The sequence below is a fragment of the Brienomyrus brachyistius genome, unplaced genomic scaffold (assembly GCF_023856365.1).
Source record: "Brienomyrus brachyistius isolate T26 unplaced genomic scaffold, BBRACH_0.4 scaffold46, whole genome shotgun sequence".
In the NCBI taxonomy this organism is placed as follows: domain Eukaryota; kingdom Metazoa; phylum Chordata; class Actinopteri; order Osteoglossiformes; family Mormyridae; genus Brienomyrus; species Brienomyrus brachyistius.
In genome coordinates, this window is record NW_026042321.1 from 1,061,954 (window position 1) to 1,081,118 (window position 19,165).

The 19,165-nt window shown below is 40.6% G+C and overlaps 1 long non-coding RNA gene across 4 annotated transcripts; it reads left to right on the plus strand.

Annotated features, from left to right (window-relative positions):
• The first annotated feature begins 804 nt into the window (after nucleotides 1–804).
• Nucleotides 805–12,687, plus strand: LOC125723202 (uncharacterized). Of its 4 annotated transcripts, none has more exons than XR_007386810.1 (3): nucleotides 805–1,184; nucleotides 1,312–1,395; nucleotides 12,418–12,687. It is a non-coding gene; the product is annotated as an uncharacterized LOC125723202 (long non-coding RNA). The 4 variants fall into 4 exon arrangements; XR_007386809.1 differs by lacking the exon at nucleotides 1,312–1,395 and adding an exon at nucleotides 12,198–12,281; XR_007386807.1 differs by lacking the exon at nucleotides 12,418–12,687 and adding an exon at nucleotides 1,532–1,801.
• The last annotated feature ends 6,478 nt before the right edge of the window (nucleotides 12,688–19,165 follow it).

Below are 19,165 nucleotides of genomic sequence, written 5' to 3' on the forward strand. Positions count from 1 at the left end.
AACTGAAATATTTTCAGTTGAAATGTTCAATGTTTAAATTTATACACAAATTAAATTACAGTTCCCAAGAATTTAAAGCATCATTAATGCAATGCCTTTTTATTCGATCATTTTAATTCAACGTGCTTGTTTTGTCCATCAAGGACTTTTGTCATTGATTTACTTCCATAGCTGAATATATCAGCTGAACTGTCATTTCGTTCACAAAACGCATTTGGTGAATGAAAGAAATGCGTCGGTTCTAGGAGGATCGGCATACAGTCTGTGACTCCTGGTATTAATCGTTTGTTATTTTGACCTTGTATTCTACACGCAGGCTATATATTCAGTGTGTCTGATCTGAACTATCAGGGACAGTGTTATTCAGCGGCAGGGTGATATAACCGACGACGGGAGGGAATCGGCGGCGCGATTTTTCATTGGCTAGCCTTAAAAATATTAAAAATGTAAAGAAAACAGTGACACTAATGAGTACATACAACAGTTTTTTAAAAAAAGAAAAAAATTTATAGAATGTTTCAAGTTCTACTACATGTAAATGGCATTTTATTAAATTTTAATGACATTGAAATTAAAGTTAAACGTAGTTACATAGGTATGCAAAATCAAAGCCGGCAGTAATTGAAAGGTACTACACAGATGCGCGCCCTCTATGCACACAAAAGGCATTTCTTTCACTCACGAAATACATTTCGTCCACAAAGTGACGTTCTTCCTTTCAGTTACAGTCCGTTTCCATGGAGATCTTGGAACAGTAGTTTACGTGCATAATCAGTTGCTTACGTGTATAAGTTCTAGAACCCAGAGTATAAATCTTACCGTATCCGAGGATCATCTCAGTCTGAGATTTTCTGGAGCACGGATCAACTGCGAATTTCCATTCACCAAAATGTGCAAGGTTAAGAGAGTAGTGTACCGCGTGGAGGTTTTTTATGAGCAAGGGGGCGTTGCACGAAGTATGGAATTCACCATTACAAAGGGCAAAAACAGGTGCTTCGCCAAATATGAGGCACCAAATGCAATTGTGAAAGCAGGGTCTCAGTGGAAATTTGCTGGGCAGTACTTCGTCAGAAGTATCGTCCACAATTTTCTTACGTTGGACCAGACTCTGCATCAGTGTCAGGAAGCACACAGCCCTCCTGCTAAGGATGATTTCTGCAGCCCAGCTACAGAGGCTGAGCCAGGTATGGCATCACCTGTAGATCACACACCTTTCCACTGAGCAACTAGCCTGTGCCCATGGGCTAAGCTGAAGAAGAAGGTAAAGAAGTGGAACAAATGCCTGTACTCACCATGCAGTATTGTTTTTAGGTGTGGAACCTGAGGCAAACGTTGAGGAATTCGCCACTGAACCTGTGGATAACCATCCGGAGGGGTCAGACACATCTACCCCGAGTATGTGAGAACATTTCACTTTGCCTTTTTTCTCTCCTTTAAAACTTTCATTTACTTCTGTGTCATCTGATGTGAAAAATCTCTTCATGTAATCTGCATTTATTTGACCATACATATGGACTTTTCTTGTTCCAAGGACAAAATGATATGGACCGGCAAACTCATTCACCGGTCACATCTGAAGGAACAAGGGTGGCAGAGTCAGCCAGTACTGCTCACCAAGGACTCTCTCTCCAGGACAGGCTGGCAATTGAATTTCATCAGCAAAAGCTAAAGTGTCTGAAAGAAGAACATGAGATGAAAATGAAAATTCTTCGTTTACAACTAGATATGTTGATGCAGAGAAAGATGCAACTGGGTCAAATGTACCAGAAACTGAATAAATAAATATTGTTTTCTTAACTCATGTTGGATGTTATGGCTGTTTCTGTATCATTCCAGATAAAATATACACTTTTGCTTTTAAAATGTATTTGCTCATTGAAAAAGAAAATGTATCTGATCCGAGTAGAATGATGAAAATGTAAATAAAGTCTAAAATGTCTACTTAAAGTGGCACAATGCAAAAGCATCTCTATGCAAGTCCTTCTGTGTAGTCTGTTGTAAATGGTGGAACATCTGCATTGTCCTCTTGTCTTGGAGGATCTGGGCATCCATGCGTTTCAGACACTTGTGAAGGACAGTTGTTGCAATTATGATAGTGCAGCAACTTCTTAATTTGTTTTTTTTTCTTCCCACCACCACCCGCCCTCTTCGGAGGACAAGTTTATTTTAAATGAAAGTTACAGAATAAAGATATTCAATTCCAGTGTGGCCACTCTGAACTCATCCACCTTAGTACCGTGATTATAAAAAAGTAAATAAAAAAGGGGGAGGAGGAGGACACAGACACAACAATCATAACAATTACAGACATTACTCACCATGGACAAAAAATAAAATAAAAGGTAAATAGAAATAATAATGATAAAGGTGGGATGGAGAAAACAAAGTGTAGAGGAATGCAGAGTACAAACAACCATAACACACAGAACACAAAAAGGACATCAAGCAACAAAATAGTAATATCAGGATAATGATGACAACAATAAAAAAACTTATAACAACAATAAATAACAACAGGGGCGGCATGGTGGTGCAGTGGTTAGCACTGTTGCCTCACACCTCTGGGACCTAGGTTCGAGTCTCCGCTGGGGTCACATGTGTGTGGAATTTGCATGTTCTCCCCATGTCATCATGGAGTTTCCTCTGGGTTCTCCGGTTTCCCCCCACAGTCCAAAAACATGCTGAGGCTAATTGGACTTGCTAAATTGCCCATAGGAGTGCATGTGTGAGTGACTGGTGTGTGTGTGTGTGCCCTGCGATGGGCTGGCCCCCCATCCTGGGTTGTTCCCTGCCTTGTGCCCATTGCTTCCGGGATAGGCTCAGGACCCCCCGCGAACCAGTAGGATTAGAAAATGGATGGATTTATTAATGTAAATTTGAACAAAATGGGATTCCACAGTTTTAAGCATGTGGGGAACTCCTGTTGCTTAAAAATCAACACAAAACCCTAAGCCTAGCAGACAGACGTAGGTCACTTTCCCATAATTCAGCAGCAATGCTACATGTTGCCAGCAGCTCCACATTTCCTACCTCTGTACCCGGATAGTTCCTGCCTGCAACACTAAAGGACTCCGCGAGAACCGCCTGTCTCACCCTAGCAGCACCTGTCTCTCTCCTCCTCCTCACTTCGCCTCATCTTATTCTGTGTTGATTTACTCTAAGGTGTTTGACTAGGTTTGTGGTGTTGCCACAACACCTCACTGTCTTACCACATATGTCACAAACTGCGTCTTGGTTGTTTGTGGAGCTCAAATAACTCCATTCATTACTCCGCTTACGCGCAGCCATTGTTGCCAACTGAGTGAATGCAGCAGCGCGCTGCTACGCCTGCGCATTTATACAGCCGTATTTCACGTATGACTATGCTGGCGGAATAAGTAGTAGTTCCTATCAACTGGGTATCATTTAGACGATCCGGGTAGTATACTTACTTTCCACTGTGTTCCCCTTAAACTACACATTTATCCCAAATTACTAAAATATCGATATTTTAACATGAAAATCGATTCTAGAACATAAATATCTGGTATCTGAAGTATTGATATTCCACTATCTGCTATTTCTCCCGAAAAGCACGTACTGTATGGCAGTGAGACCTGTTTTTCACTTAATTTACCTGATAAAATAAAGTTTAAATAAATGACATAAATGCTCTAATAGTACACGTAAGTTAGTTGTGTATTTATTGTTAGTTATTGTAATGTTCCGCTGCTTTATTTGTTTAATCATCTAGTCTGTGAAGAAGCCATTCAAGTAGGAATTGCATTGTACTCTATACATGACAATAAAAACTTTGAATCCTTTAAGTAAATGTATTTGATCTTTTTCCTGGCAGCTAACTTTTTACACAGGGCCACTATACACAATAGTTCTTTTTTTACTGCTAACAGTTTGTATCAGAAGTTGGTTATTGTAAAAGAAGTAATATGCATGCAAGTGATATTTGTATAGATTTATCTACTGCCTTCTGGCAGTGCTGCCATTGCAGTCAGGTCTCGAGGAGGAGAAGTTTTCCGACTTGGCTGCAGTCACTTTATACTCCACCCCTGCAGCCGCTGGCAGATCTCACTCCATGTCACGTCAGCTGCAGACAAACCTAAGCCCAAGTCGAAGGCACCCTATGACTTTGGAGCCATACACGAACACCTTATTACAAATGGTGAAGCAAGGATTCTCGTCCACTGAAATTTCTACAAGGATATTACACCAGATTGGGGAATCACTGGGTCAAATCAAAGATTTTTATGAATCACAAATCAAAAATGACCGGGTGAGTTTGTTTTCTTGCAATTACTTTGTAATGAAAAGTTGTTATCTTTTCATATTCCAGGTATTCCTCATATAACATGTTTTTGATATCATTCCATTAAAATTTTTAAGTTACCTCTTATACTGCTTAAGAAATTGCAATATTTGTAATACTACCCCAAGCTTTCATAAGTGGGTCAAAAATGACCCACATGCATTTCCCATACAATTTCATGGGAACCTGTGCTTCTTATCAATTGTGGCTGTCAGGAATATATTTACTGTGGACCACACACCCTATGTCAGAAGTCTCACCGATCAGGAAGATTATTTTACACAGCAAGACCTGATACATGTGAGTATTATCTACATTTTTTTATCTCAGAAAAAAAAGATATATTTCACCATACTTACGCATTCATGAATATTATGTGAAAGATTAATATTATTGTTATTATGTATTATCAAATTATCCTACTTTATAGTTAGCTAACACTTGCTACCTAACTAAGCTAGCTCTCATTACTGTACATATGTACTGGGTGAGTGTGTGTGGAAGGGGGGGGGTTTGAGCAGAGTGTGTGTGTGTGTGTGAGAGAGAGAGAGAATGTGCATGTGTGCATTTATTTACATAGTTATATATTGATTGTCATTCAAAACATTCTCTTCCTTTTATATTTCTTCATCTAGTGTCATGACTGCTAGGTTTACAGGAGAAATGGTCATCCAGATGCTATATGATGGAGAGGCAGTTATGGGGTTGGACTCAGAATCTGAAAAATCAGATAATGAGGATCCAGACTATTGTCCAGCTGGAGGTATCGGTCGTCCACCTGGAAATCCAACTCTCCTAACTGTCAGAAAGAAAGGAATGGCTGTTGTCCTCCTGAGCACGATGCACCACGATATAATGGTGGATGCAAACAGCAGAAAGAAAAAAACAGAAGTGATCACATTCTATGACAAGACCAAAGGAGGTGTTGACACCATAGACCAGATAGTTGGCACCTACAAGCTACAAACACCGAGGTGGCCCATGGTGCTGTGGTACAACACTCTTGACATCCTTGACAATCGCCACCCTAAATGCCTATACCTTTTTCACGACTCGGCACCCTGAATTCAACAGAGGTATCACCAATGCACGTGTTACACACGTTACGACAAAAGCATGGGCTGGCGTGTAACAGGTTGGCTTTTATTCTGTAATAACAGAAAATAACAATCAATTATAATGGCTGCGCCGTGCTGACTGCTGTACGTAGCTCACGTTCGAACTGAACTGCTTCTATGGTTCGCAGTCAGCCTCTGTCTCAATGTACAAGAAGTAAAACATGTTCATCTCCATGCGAAATAACAATGCACCGGACTTTAGGGCTTACCAGTATACATTTCCACTCATACTCATTTGGGCAAGTACTCCGATTAAACTGTATCGGACTGACCATGGACTAACACGTGTAACATAGTTAACAAACATCTGATTGTCTGACATCTATCAACAGTGGCTCGAACAATAATTAGCATTAAGGCTAGCGGCCACGAACAGTTACTTCCGACATACAAACGATCTAAAAGTATAATCTAGACCAATGAAATAGTCATTAAACTTACAAATACTACTAAAAACACTATCGATCTAATGCTTGTGCACTTGACTCACCCGTAACAACAATTATATCATATAATATCAATTAAAATGGCTGCACCGCGCTGACTGCTGTACGTAGCTCGCGCTCGAACTGAGCTGCTTCTACGGTTCTACGGAGTCAGCCTCTGTCTCCCATGCGCCATTACTGCCCCCCCTCTGGCGGAAAAGGGTATAGCACCAGAGGTTACTGTTAATGCAAGCCAGTGTGAGGGAGTGCCACACAGCAAAAAACGATGAAAACACAAAAAACAACAAAATAATGAACTGAAGCGTTGTTGGGGGGGCGTGCCTTTCTATAATCAAATACTCCTGGGTGCCACACACGACGACTCTTCCTCAAAGAGCTCTCAAAGGAGCTTGTCACATCACACATGAGTTGTCGACTGGAAGACTGCCCACAACAGCAATCCCCGATTACTGAAGCAATGGGAAGGTGTGGGGTGACAAAAGCCACAACCCAGCCACAGGACAAAAGCAGACAGGGCCAACTGAAGAGAAAGAGGTGTCAGATCTGCCCAAGTAACAAAGATCGCAAAGTCAGCAATAGGTTTGGGAAGTGCAATGTGCCTGTGTGCAATGATCACAGCTAGAAACAGGTAGTCTGTCACAACTGCATGCAGTGAGGAGACAAAAAGGCAAAACAGGGACTATCACATGAAAACCTTCAGCAAACAGGACACTTACCTGCAAGAGAATAGAAGAGAGAGGAACTGTCAATGACCGGACATTAACACACATACACATAACGAATGTTGACATTGTTCTATTGCTGTTCTGTGTAATATTCGTTTTTTAATTATAAAAATGTTCAAAATCTGTAATAAAGTGAAAAATAATAACATTTCAAACATGAAATCATTCTTGTAATACAGACTATGTTACAATTTATTATTCGTAAACAAAATGACAGGAATGGCATAAAACACATTGATTTTTATAAGTGGAGTGTTGGTGCCAAGTTTGGGGGTGATTATTTAAAAAATGCTACAGTAAAAATTCACCAAAATAAGTCTTGGAACACTCTTTTATACTTACTATAATGTTTTTTTGGGACATTTTGAAATGAAAGAGAAGGGGACTCTAGAAATATCTTAGAAAGGTAATTAGACCCACAAGGGGATAGACTTGGGATGTCAAGTTTAGGAAGTGTAACTGAAAAGTTGATATTTGCCTGCCCAGAGAGCTTTATGGTATTTAAAATATTCACGGAAGCCTGGCTTCTCATTCACACCTTTCTGCACTATAGTATGACAAGCCTTGTATCCATCTGAATCCTAAAGTATTAAATCAGTCTGGGCCAGAACAATGTCACTTTTTCTATATATTCGGATACCTGACATGTACTGAGAAGTTCATATTTGCCTGATTGGGCATATTTCCGGGCCTGACTGGGAGTGGAAGGACGTTTGCATTTGTCTCATTTTCTGATAACATACACAAATACTATTACTGAATCTGCTCAGATATGTATAAGTGATTAGTCAGTAGAATCGTGTTCAGTTAATACGAATCGAAAGCCTAATGATGTTCTGAAGGTAAGCCTCACTAAATCCGCCTACACACACTATCGCGTCGTTGCATTGGGCTGCGCAGCATTTAAGGTGGACCGGAAAATCCGAACTTCAGCCTTGTTTTGTTTAAGTAGTATTACTGAATATGCATTTTTTTGTCTTACAAAGTTGGTATTTTCACTATGGAGGGTAGCAGAAATGGGTTAATCTGTTTGTATTAAACTAGCCTTACATAGTGAATCCTTTTCAAAGACAAAAGTAAACAGCAAAACTGTAATGACACATTTATCAGTGCATGTACACATGCATATTCACGTGCATGGATTATAAGTCACAATGCTGGATAAGGCTGTCACTGTGTGCTGTGCCTTGACAAACCAATGCCCAACTATGGTTTAAGTTTAGAAACATTTGCAAGTACGCTTTCTAACGTTTCACATGATGTCTGGAAGGATCTGTATAAACTCACTGTATACCGAGCCTGTATTCTGCTTGCCACTTATTTTAAATATGACCAATAAAGTTACATCCAATGACAATTTTGTGGTGTTCTTGACTCTTTTTCCTTTCTTAAACCCCTAAATTACTAGTGTGTTTTGGTAATGAAAATTGCTTATTACTGATTACCTATGTGGCGAGGCCAAACGCCTCTCCTTGTGGGGGAAAGTGAAGGTAACCACCTACCTGGGAAGACTGAGTGGTGACAAGATCTGGGTCTCCATCCCCAGTACTTTTGATCTCTGTACCTACTAGTGCAAGTATGTCTGAATCCACTCGACCCTGCAGAATGTCAGGTGAGTATGCAGAAAGATCTGGTGAGGTGGGCTCCAGGAGTTGTCTGATACACGGTGGCGCCCTGAAGCGTATAAGCCTGCTGGGCCACTTAAGGCCTAACAGTTTTCTCCCATGCTCCCCAAACCTAAGAGAATGGATGAGATGCCCCCACTCCCAGGAAGGTGTATTTGGGGTCAGCAAGCATTTAGCAGAACCTTATGCCTTCATGTGTCTAAACTTGGGCATTTTATTTCTCTTCACTTTAGTAGATGAGTTTTTTTTACATTGACAAATCACTAATAATATCAGAGCCCATCAAACATAATTATACATTTAAAACAAAGATACGTAACACAGATTCACAGACAGTATAAGGAACAACACTGTCTGCGATTCGCACAAAACCGTTTATTGTATAAACGTATGGAATATTTTGTTCAACTCGTAAGTCACTTTCCAGTCCTTGATTTACATCAGCAAAGCGTCCTTTTTTCAATCCCTTGAACAAACAACAAAAATAATTCTTTTCCGACACTGAAATAGCCACAAAACCAGCGTTACCCATCTGCCGCATTGGAAAGGGAAGCAGGAGGATGTCACGGGATGGCAGGTAAAGCACTCCTTTCACCACAGCTAACGGTAGAGTCCTGAAGATCCTTCTTTAGCCCCAACAATGGCGATCCCATCCGCTCCTCTGTAGACAAGGTTTATACAGGGATCCTAGAGCTGAATTTACTACCTTTTATACTACCTCCACCATATTTTTTACTACAAATAATCGGGCAGCGGCCATTTTTTTTTGGGGGGGGGGATATTAATACCCATTATAAATATTAAGCAAATTAATGTTTAACTGTTTTTATTGAGCGTTTTCAATAAGATTTGTTTTTTTTGCAGAGTCAATCTGAGTTCCCCCCGGCTTACGCCAGTCTTTAAATGACGGGTTATCAAGCCAACTTTTAGTAAACTTTCATTTCCCCCACTTCACCACCAAGTGGCTACTTGCTAATTTCAGAGGCTCTGCTAATATGAACACGTTAGATCACACTGGCTCAACTGAGGTAAAAGGCGGAGAAATGGCGTCAGCGTCACTCTGATAGGCTATAAATTCCAACTCGGGTCCTGCTAGCATGTATATTATGTAACACGTAGAAAATGGGAAACTCGTAATATATTGAGCTGGATGATGAAAATTTACTTCCAAGTCAAATTCCATTTACTACCCTTTTAATACCTTTCAAGGACCTTAATTTTGTCTGATCTTATTTACTACCGCGCAGAAACTCTGGTAGATTACTTGGCTTCACCGGTAACACCAAACTCTCACCGTATCGCCGTCGCCCCGCTTTGCAGGCAGTCATGTATCCTCCGCTCAGGAACTGGAAGCGGAGGGAAATCATCCAGCTTCAAAAAAACTACAAAATCTTGCTGTAATCAGTTCCTCGTTGCTGTTATTCACTACTCCGAGACGGGACACAGACAGCTGTGCCTTCGTGACTTTTACTCGCAATTCGGCATACAAAGAAAAGGAACCACTGCGCTAACGTTTGCGGGGAAAGGGGAAAATCCGCTTTGCTAACTCGGTTGGGTATATCAGTAACAAAAGAAAAAAACCTGCGGTTCCAACAAAAACGGCGATTAACAATGTAATAGTAGCTCCAAAAATTCAACTGTGAACCTCTTTTTTTTTCGGGGCGACAACAACCGGACCATTAATGTCGGCTCCACGTAACCACGACTCTATTACCGAACCACTGCCCTGCTTCCCTCTCGCGCGGACACTCCCGTCATGCACACCACTCCTCCGTCACTCCGCATAGCTTTCCCCCTCCATGAAATAGCCAATCGGCTACCCATGTTTGGTGGCTTGAAACACTAAGCTTCACAGTAAAAGCCAGAGAATATTCACTCCCGTTACACATAAAACATTAATTTTTGTGGAGAAAAACACACTGAATATGAAATTTTAAGTTAACCAAATGTGTTTACATCAGCGAAACACTCAAAATGGCGAATGGGGGCGTGTCACAGTGCGGACACGTGACTTCTGGTGTCATGGCCGACATCGCGCACCTGTCAGTCCCCAAGTCGACTACTATCCCATCCCATCTACCTAGCTGGCCAGCTTGCAAGCTAGCGGACCTTGTAGTTGCCCGCAGGCATCTTACGTTAGCAAGATAAGTTTGGTGATAATTAATGCAACCTATTAGTTGGGGGCACAGTAATTTATCGTATTGACCGGTAAACGACAAAATTCATAAATGACACAATCAAAGAAAATCTGCTGCCAAGTCAATCAGAACTCGTACTTACCGCTTGCTCCATTTTGACCGCGATTCCTGAGGCGAACTATATCGGCAGCCTGTCACTCATCCCGCTAGTCCCGGATGTAGCAGGTTGAATTTCGGACCGCATTTTAAACCACTGAAATTGTGACGGCGTGTTTGAAAAAGCGAAAATAACAGGACTTAATATTGCAAAGCAGAAGTAAGAGGGCTGTATATTACCCCTTAAATAACGAAGATGCGAATTAAGCACATCGAATATTCTCAGCTGAATTTGTTCAAGATGCGAAAATAAATTAACTGAATTCATGTGGCTGAATTATATAGATCCACTTTAAAAGCTGTATGTTTTGGAACTGAATTTTGGAAGCCGATTTGTTTTTTTTTTTGTGTTGAATATTTAAGCAATGAAATTGCAACTGAAATATTTTCAGTTGAAATGTTCAATGTTTAAATTTATACACAAATTAAATTACAGTTCCCAAGAATTTAAAGCATCATTAATGCAATGCCTTTTTATTCGATCATTTTAATTCAACGTGCTTGTTTTGTCCATCAAGGACTTTTGTCATTGATTTACTTCCATAGCTGAATATATCAGCTGAACTGTCATTTCGTTCACAAAACGCATTTGGTGAATGAAAGAAATGCGTCGGTTCTAGGAGGATCGGCATACAGTCTGTGACTCCTGGTATTAATCGTTTGTTATTTTGACCTTGTATTCTACACGCAGGCTATATATTCAGTGTGTCTGATCTGAACTATCAGGGACAGTGTTATTCAGCGGCAGGGTGATATAACCGACGACGGGAGGGAATCGGCGGCGCGATTTTTCATTGGCTAGCCTTAAAAATATTAAAAATGTAAAGAAAACAGTGACACTAATGAGTACATACAACAGTTTTTTAAAAAAAGAAAAAAATTTATAGAATGTTTCAAGTTCTACTACATGTAAATGGCATTTTATTAAATTTTAATGACATTGAAATTAAAGTTAAACGTAGTTACATAGGTATGCAAAATCAAAGCCGGCAGTAATTGAAAGGTACTACACAGATGCGCGCCCTCTATGCACACAAAAGGCATTTCTTTCACTCACGAAATACATTTCGTCCACAAAGTGACGTTCTTCCTTTCAGTTACAGTCCGTTTCCATGGAGATCTTGGAACAGTAGTTTACGTGCATAATCAGTTGCTTACGTGTATAAGTTCTAGAACCCAGAGTATAAATCTTACCGTATCCGAGGATCATCTCAGTCTGAGATTTTCTGGAGCACGGATCAACTGCGAATTTCCATTCACCAAAATGTGCAAGGTTAAGAGAGTAGTGTACCGCGTGGAGGTTTTTTATGAGCAAGGGGGCGTTGCACGAAGTATGGAATTCACCATTACAAAGGGCAAAAACAGGTGCTTCGCCAAATATGAGGCACCAAATGCAATTGTGAAAGCAGGGTCTCAGTGGAAATTTGCTGGGCAGTACTTCGTCAGAAGTATCGTCCACAATTTTCTTACGTTGGACCAGACTCTGCATCAGTGTCAGGAAGCACACAGCCCTCCTGCTAAGGATGATTTCTGCAGCCCAGCTACAGAGGCTGAGCCAGGTATGGCATCACCTGTAGATCACACACCTTTCCACTGAGCAACTAGCCTGTGCCCATGGGCTAAGCTGAAGAAGAAGGTAAAGAAGTGGAACAAATGCCTGTACTCACCATGCAGTATTGTTTTTAGGTGTGGAACCTGAGGCAAACGTTGAGGAATTCGCCACTGAACCTGTGGATAACCATCCGGAGGGGTCAGACACATCTACCCCGAGTATGTGAGAACATTTCACTTTGCCTTTTTTCTCTCCTTTAAAACTTTCATTTACTTCTGTGTCATCTGATGTGAAAAATCTCTTCATGTAATCTGCATTTATTTGACCATACATATGGACTTTTCTTGTTCCAAGGACAAAATGATATGGACCGGCAAACTCATTCACCGGTCACATCTGAAGGAACAAGGGTGGCAGAGTCAGCCAGTACTGCTCACCAAGGACTCTCTCTCCAGGACAGGCTGGCAATTGAATTTCATCAGCAAAAGCTAAAGTGTCTGAAAGAAGAACATGAGATGAAAATGAAAATTCTTCGTTTACAACTAGATATGTTGATGCAGAGAAAGATGCAACTGGGTCAAATGTACCAGAAACTGAATAAATAAATATTGTTTTCTTAACTCATGTTGGATGTTATGGCTGTTTCTGTATCATTCCAGATAAAATATACACTTTTGCTTTTAAAATGTATTTGCTCATTGAAAAAGAAAATGTATCTGATCCGAGTAGAATGATGAAAATGTAAATAAAGTCTAAAATGTCTACTTAAAGTGGCACAATGCAAAAGCATCTCTATGCAAGTCCTTCTGTGTAGTCTGTTGTAAATGGTGGAACATCTGCATTGTCCTCTTGTCTTGGAGGATCTGGGCATCCATGCGTTTCAGACACTTGTGAAGGACAGTTGTTGCAATTATGATAGTGCAGCAACTTCTTAATTTGTTTTTTTTTCTTCCCACCACCACCCGCCCTCTTCGGAGGACAAGTTTATTTTAAATGAAAGTTACAGAATAAAGATATTCAATTCCAGTGTGGCCACTCTGAACTCATCCACCTTAGTACCGTGATTATAAAAAAGTAAATAAAAAAGGGGGAGGAGGAGGACACAGACACAACAATCATAACAATTACAGACATTACTCACCATGGACAAAAAATAAAATAAAAGGTAAATAGAAATAATAATGATAAAGGTGGGATGGAGAAAACAAAGTGTAGAGGAATGCAGAGTACAAACAACCATAACACACAGAACACAAAAAGGACATCAAGCAACAAAATAGTAATAGCAGGATAATGATGACAACAATAAAAAAACTTATAACAACAATAAATAACAACAGGGGCGGCATGGTGGTGCAGTGGTTAGCACTGTTGCCTCACACCTCTGGGACCTAGGTTCGAGTCTCCGCTGGGGTCACATGTGTGTGGAGTTTGCATGTTCTCCCCATGTCATCATGGAGTTTCCTCTGGGTTCTCCGGTTTCCCCCCACAGTCCAAAAACATGCTGAGGCTAATTGGACTTGCTAAATTGCCCATAGGAGTGCATGTGTGAGTGACTGGTGTGTGTGTGTGTGCCCTGCGATGGGCTGGCCCCCCATCCTGGGTTGTTCCCTGCCTTGTGCCCATTGCTTCCGGGATAGGCTCAGGACCCCCCGCGAACCAGTAGGATTAGAAAATGGATGGATTTATTAATGTAAATTTGAACAAAATGGGATTCCACAGTTTTAAGCATGTGGGGAACTCCTGTTGCTTAAAAATCAACACAAAACCCTAAGCCTAGCAGACAGACGTAGGTCACTTTCCCATAATTCAGCAGCAATGCTACATGTTGCCAGCAGCTCCACATTTCCTACCTCTGTACCCGGATAGTTCCTGCCTGCAACACTAAAGGACTCCGCGAGAACCGCCTGTCTCACCCTAGCAGCACCTGTCTCTCTCCTCCTCCTCAGTTCGCCTCATCTTATTCTGTGTTGATTTACTCTAAGGTGTTTGACTAGGTTTGTGGTGTTGCCACAACACCTCACTGTCTTACCACATATGTCACAAACTGCGTCTTGGTTGTTTGTGGAGCTCAAATAACTCCATTCATTACTCCGCTTACGCGCAGCCATTGTTGCCAACTGAGTGAATGCAGCAGCGCGCTGCTACGCCTGCGCATTTATACAGCCGTATTTCACGTATGACTATGCTGGCGGAATAAGTAGTAGTTCCTATCAACTGGGTATCATTTAGACGATCCGGGTAGTATACTTACTTTCCACTGTGTTCCCCTTAAACTACACATTTATCCCAAATTACTAAAATATCGATATTTTAACATGAAAATCGATTCTAGAACATAAATATCTGGTATCTGAAGTATTGATATTCCACTATCTGCTATTTCTCCCGAAAAGCACGTACTGTATGGCAGTGAGACCTGTTTTTCACTTAATTTACCTGATAAAATAAAGTTTAAATAAATGACATAAATGCTCTAATAGTACACGTAAGTTAGTTGTGTATTTATTGTTAGTTATTGTAATGTTCCGCTGCTTTATTTGTTTAATCATCTAGTCTGTGAAGAAGCCATTCAAGTAGGAATTGCATTGTACTCTATACATGACAATAAAAACTTTGAATCCTTTAAGTAAATGTATTTGATCTTTTTCCTGGCAGCTAACTTTTTACACAGGGCCACTATACACAATAGTTCTTTTTTTACTGCTAACAGTTTGTATCAGAAGTTGGTTATTGTAAAAGAAGTAATATGCATGCAAGTGATATTTGTATAGATTTATCTACTGCCTTCTGGCAGTGCTGCCATTGCAGTCAGGTCTCGAGGAGGAGAAGTTTTCCGACTTGGCTGCAGTCACTTTATACTCCACCCCTGCAGCCGCTGGCAGATCTCACTCCATGTCACGTCAGCTGCAGACAAACCTAAGCCCAAGTCGAAGGCACCCTATGACTTTGGAGCCATACACGAACACCTTATTACAAATGGTGAAGCAAGGATTCTCGTCCACTGAAATTTCTACAAGGATATTACACCAGATTGGGGAATCACTGGGTCAAATCAAAGATTTTTATGAATCACAAATCAAAAATGACCGGGTGAGTTTGTTTTCTTGCAGTTACTTTGTAATGAAAAGTTGTTATCTTTTCATATTCCAGGTATTCCTCATATAACATGTTTTTGATATCATTCCATTAAAATTTTTAAGTTACCTCTTATACTGCTTAAGAAATTGCAATATTTGTAATACTACCCCAAGCTTTCATAAGTGGGTCAAAAATGACCCACATGCATTTCCCATACAATTTCATGGGAACCTGTGCTTCTTATCAATTGTGGCTGTCAGGAATATATTTACTGTGGACCACACACCCTATGTCAGAAGTCTCACCGATCAGGAAGATTATTTTACACAGCAAGACCTGATACATGTGAGTATTATCTACATTTTTTTATCTCAGAAAAAAAAGATATATTTCACCATACTTACGCATTCATGAATATTATGTGAAAGATTAATATTATTGTTATTATGTATTATCAAATTATCCTACTTTATAGTTAGCTAACACTTGCTACCTAACTAAGCTAGCTCTCATTACTGTACATATGTACTGGGTGAGTGTGTGTGGAAGGGGGGGGGTTTGAGCAGAGTGTGTGTGTGTGTGTGAGAGAGAGAGAGAATGTGCATGTGTGCATTTATTTACATAGTTATATATTGATTGTCATTCAAAACATTCTCTTCCTTTTATATTTCTTCATCTAGTGTCATGACTGCTAGGTTTACAGGAGAAATGGTCATCCAGATGCTATATGATGGAGAGGCAGTTATGGGGTTGGACTCAGAATCTGAAAAATCAGATAATGAGGATCCAGACTATTGTCCAGCTGGAGGTATCGGTCGTCCACCTGGAAATCCAACTCTCCTAACTGTCAGAAAGAAAGGAATGGCTGTTGTCCTCCTGAGCACGATGCACCACGATATAATGGTGGATGCAAACAGCAGAAAGAAAAAAACAGAAGTGATCACATTCTATGACAAGACCAAAGGAGGTGTTGACACCATAGACCAGATAGTTGGCACCTACAAGCTACAAACACCGAGGTGGCCCATGGTGCTGTGGTACAACACTCTTGACATCCTTGACAATCGCCACCCTAAATGCCTATACCTTTTTCACGACTCGGCACCCTGAATTCAACAGAGGTATCACCAATGCACGTGTTACACACGTTACGACAAAAGCATGGGCTGGCGTGTAACAGGTTGGCTTTTATTCTGTAATAACAGAAAATAACAATCAATTATAATGGCTGCGCCGTGCTGACTGCTGTACGTAGCTCACGTTCGAACTGAACTGCTTCTATGGTTCGCAGTCAGCCTCTGTCTCAATGTACAAGAAGTAAAACATGTTCATCTCCATGCGAAATAACAATGCACCGGACTTTAGGGCTTACCAGTATACATTTCCACTCATACTCATTTGGGCAAGTACTCCGATTAAACTGTATCGGACTGACCATGGACTAACACGTGTAACATAGTTAACAAACATCTGATTGTCTGACATCTATCAACAGTGGCTCGAACAATAATTAGCATTAAGGCTAGCGGCCACGAACAGTTACTTCCGACATACAAACGATCTAAAAGTATAATCTAGACCAATGAAATAGTCATTAAACTTACAAATACTACTAAAAACACTATCGATCTAATGCTTGTGCACTTGACTCACCCGTAACAACAATTATATCATATAATATCAATTAAAATGGCTGCACCGCGCTGACTGCTGTACGTAGCTCGCGCTCGAACTGAGCTGCTTCTACGGTTCTACGGAGTCAGCCTCTGTCTCCCATGCGCCATTACTGCCCCCCCTCTGGCGGAAAAGGGTATAGCACCAGAGGTTACTGTTAATGCAAGCCAGTGTGAGGGAGTGCCACACAGCAAAAAACGATGAAAACACAAAAAACAACAAAATAATGAACTGAAGCGTTGTTGGGGGGGCGTGCCTTTCTATAATCAAATACTCCTGGGTGCCACACACGACGACTCTTCCTCAAAGAGCTCTCAAAGGAGCTTGTCACATCACACATGAGTTGTCGACTGGAAGACTGCCCACAACAGCAATCCCCGATCACTGAAGCAATGGGAAGGTGTGGGGTGACAAAAGCCACAACCCAGCCACAGGACAAAAGCAGACAGGGCCAACTGAAGAGAAAGAGGTGTCAGATCTGCCCAAGTAACAAAGATCGCAAAGTCAGCAATAGGTTTGGGAAGTGCAATGTGCCTGTGTGCAATGATCACAGCTAGAAACAGGTAGTCTGTCACAACTGCATGCAGTGAGGAGACAAAAAGGCAAAACAGGGACTATCACATGAAAACCTTCAGCAAACAGGACACTTACCTGCAAGAGAATAGAAGAGAGAGGAACTGTCAATGACCGGACATTAACACACATACACATAACGAATGTTGACATTGTTCTATTGCTGTTCTGTGTAATATTCGTTTTTTAATTATAAAAATGTTCAAAATCTGTAATAAAGTGAAAAATAATAACATTTCAAACATGAAATCATTCTTGTAATACAGACTATGTTACAATTTATTATTCGTAAACAAAATGACAGGAATGGCATAAAACACATTGATTTTTATAAGTGGAGTGTTGGTGCCAAGTTTGGGGGTGATTATTTAAAAAATGCTACAGTAAAAATTCACCAAAATAAGTCTTGGAACACTCTTTTATACTTACTATAATGTTTTTTTGGGACATTTTGAAATGAAAGAGAAGGGGACTCTAGAAATATCTTAGAAAGGTAATTAGACCCACAAGGGGATAGACTTGGGATGTCAAGTTTAGGAAGTGTAACTGAAAAGTTGATATTTGCCTGCCCAGAGAGCTTTATGGTATTTAAAATATTCACGGAAGCCTGGCTTCTCATTCACACCTTTCTGCACTATAGTATGACAAGCCTTGTATCCATCTGAATCCTAAAGTATTAAATCAGTCTGGGCCAGAACAATGTCACTTTTTCTATATATTCGGATACCTGACATGTACTGAGAAGTTCATATTTGCCTGATTGGGCATATTTCCGGGCCTGACTGGGAGTGGAAGGACGTTTGCATTTGTCTCATTTTCTGATAACATACACAAATACTATTACTGAATCTGCTCAGATATGTATAAGTGATTAGTCAGTAGAATCGTGTTCAGTTAATACGAATCGAAAGCCTAATGATGTTCTGAAGGTAAGCCTCACTAAATCCGCCTACACACACTATCGCGTCGTTGCATTGGGCTGCGCAGCATTTAAGGTGGACCGGAAAATCCGAACTTCAGCCTTGTTTTGTTTAAGTAGTATTACTGAATATGCATTTTTTTGTCTTACAAAGTTGGTATTTTCACTATGGAGGGTAGCAGAAATGGGTTAATCTGTTTGTATTAAACTAGCCTTACATAGTGAATCCTTTTCAAAGACAAAAGTAAACAGCAAAACTGTAATGACACATTTATCAGTGCATGTACACATGCATATTCACGTGCATGGATTATAAGTCACAATGCTGGATAAGGCTGTCACTGTGTGCTGTGCCTTGACAAACCAATGCCCAACTATGGTTTAAGTTTAGAAACATTTGCAAGTACGCTTTCTAACGTTTCACATGATGTCTGGAAGGATCTGTATAAACTCACTGTATACCGAGCCTGTATTCTGCTTGCCACTTATTTTAAATATGACCAATAAAGTTACATCCAATGACAATTTTGTGGTGTTCTTGACTCTTTTTCCTTTCTTAAACCCCTAAATTACTAGTGTGTTTTGGTAATGAAAATTGCTTATTACTGATTACCTATGTGGCGAGGCCAAACGCCTCTCCTTGTGGGGGAAAGTGAAGGTAACCACCTACCTGGGAAGACTGAGTGGTGACAAGATCTGGGTCTCCATCCCCAGTACTTTTGATCTCTGTACCTACTAGTGCAAGTATGTCTGAATCCACTCGACCCTGCAGAATGTCAGGTGAGTATGCAGAAAGATCTGGTGAGGTGGGCTCCAGGAGTTGTCTGATACACGGTGGCGCCCTGAAGCGTATAA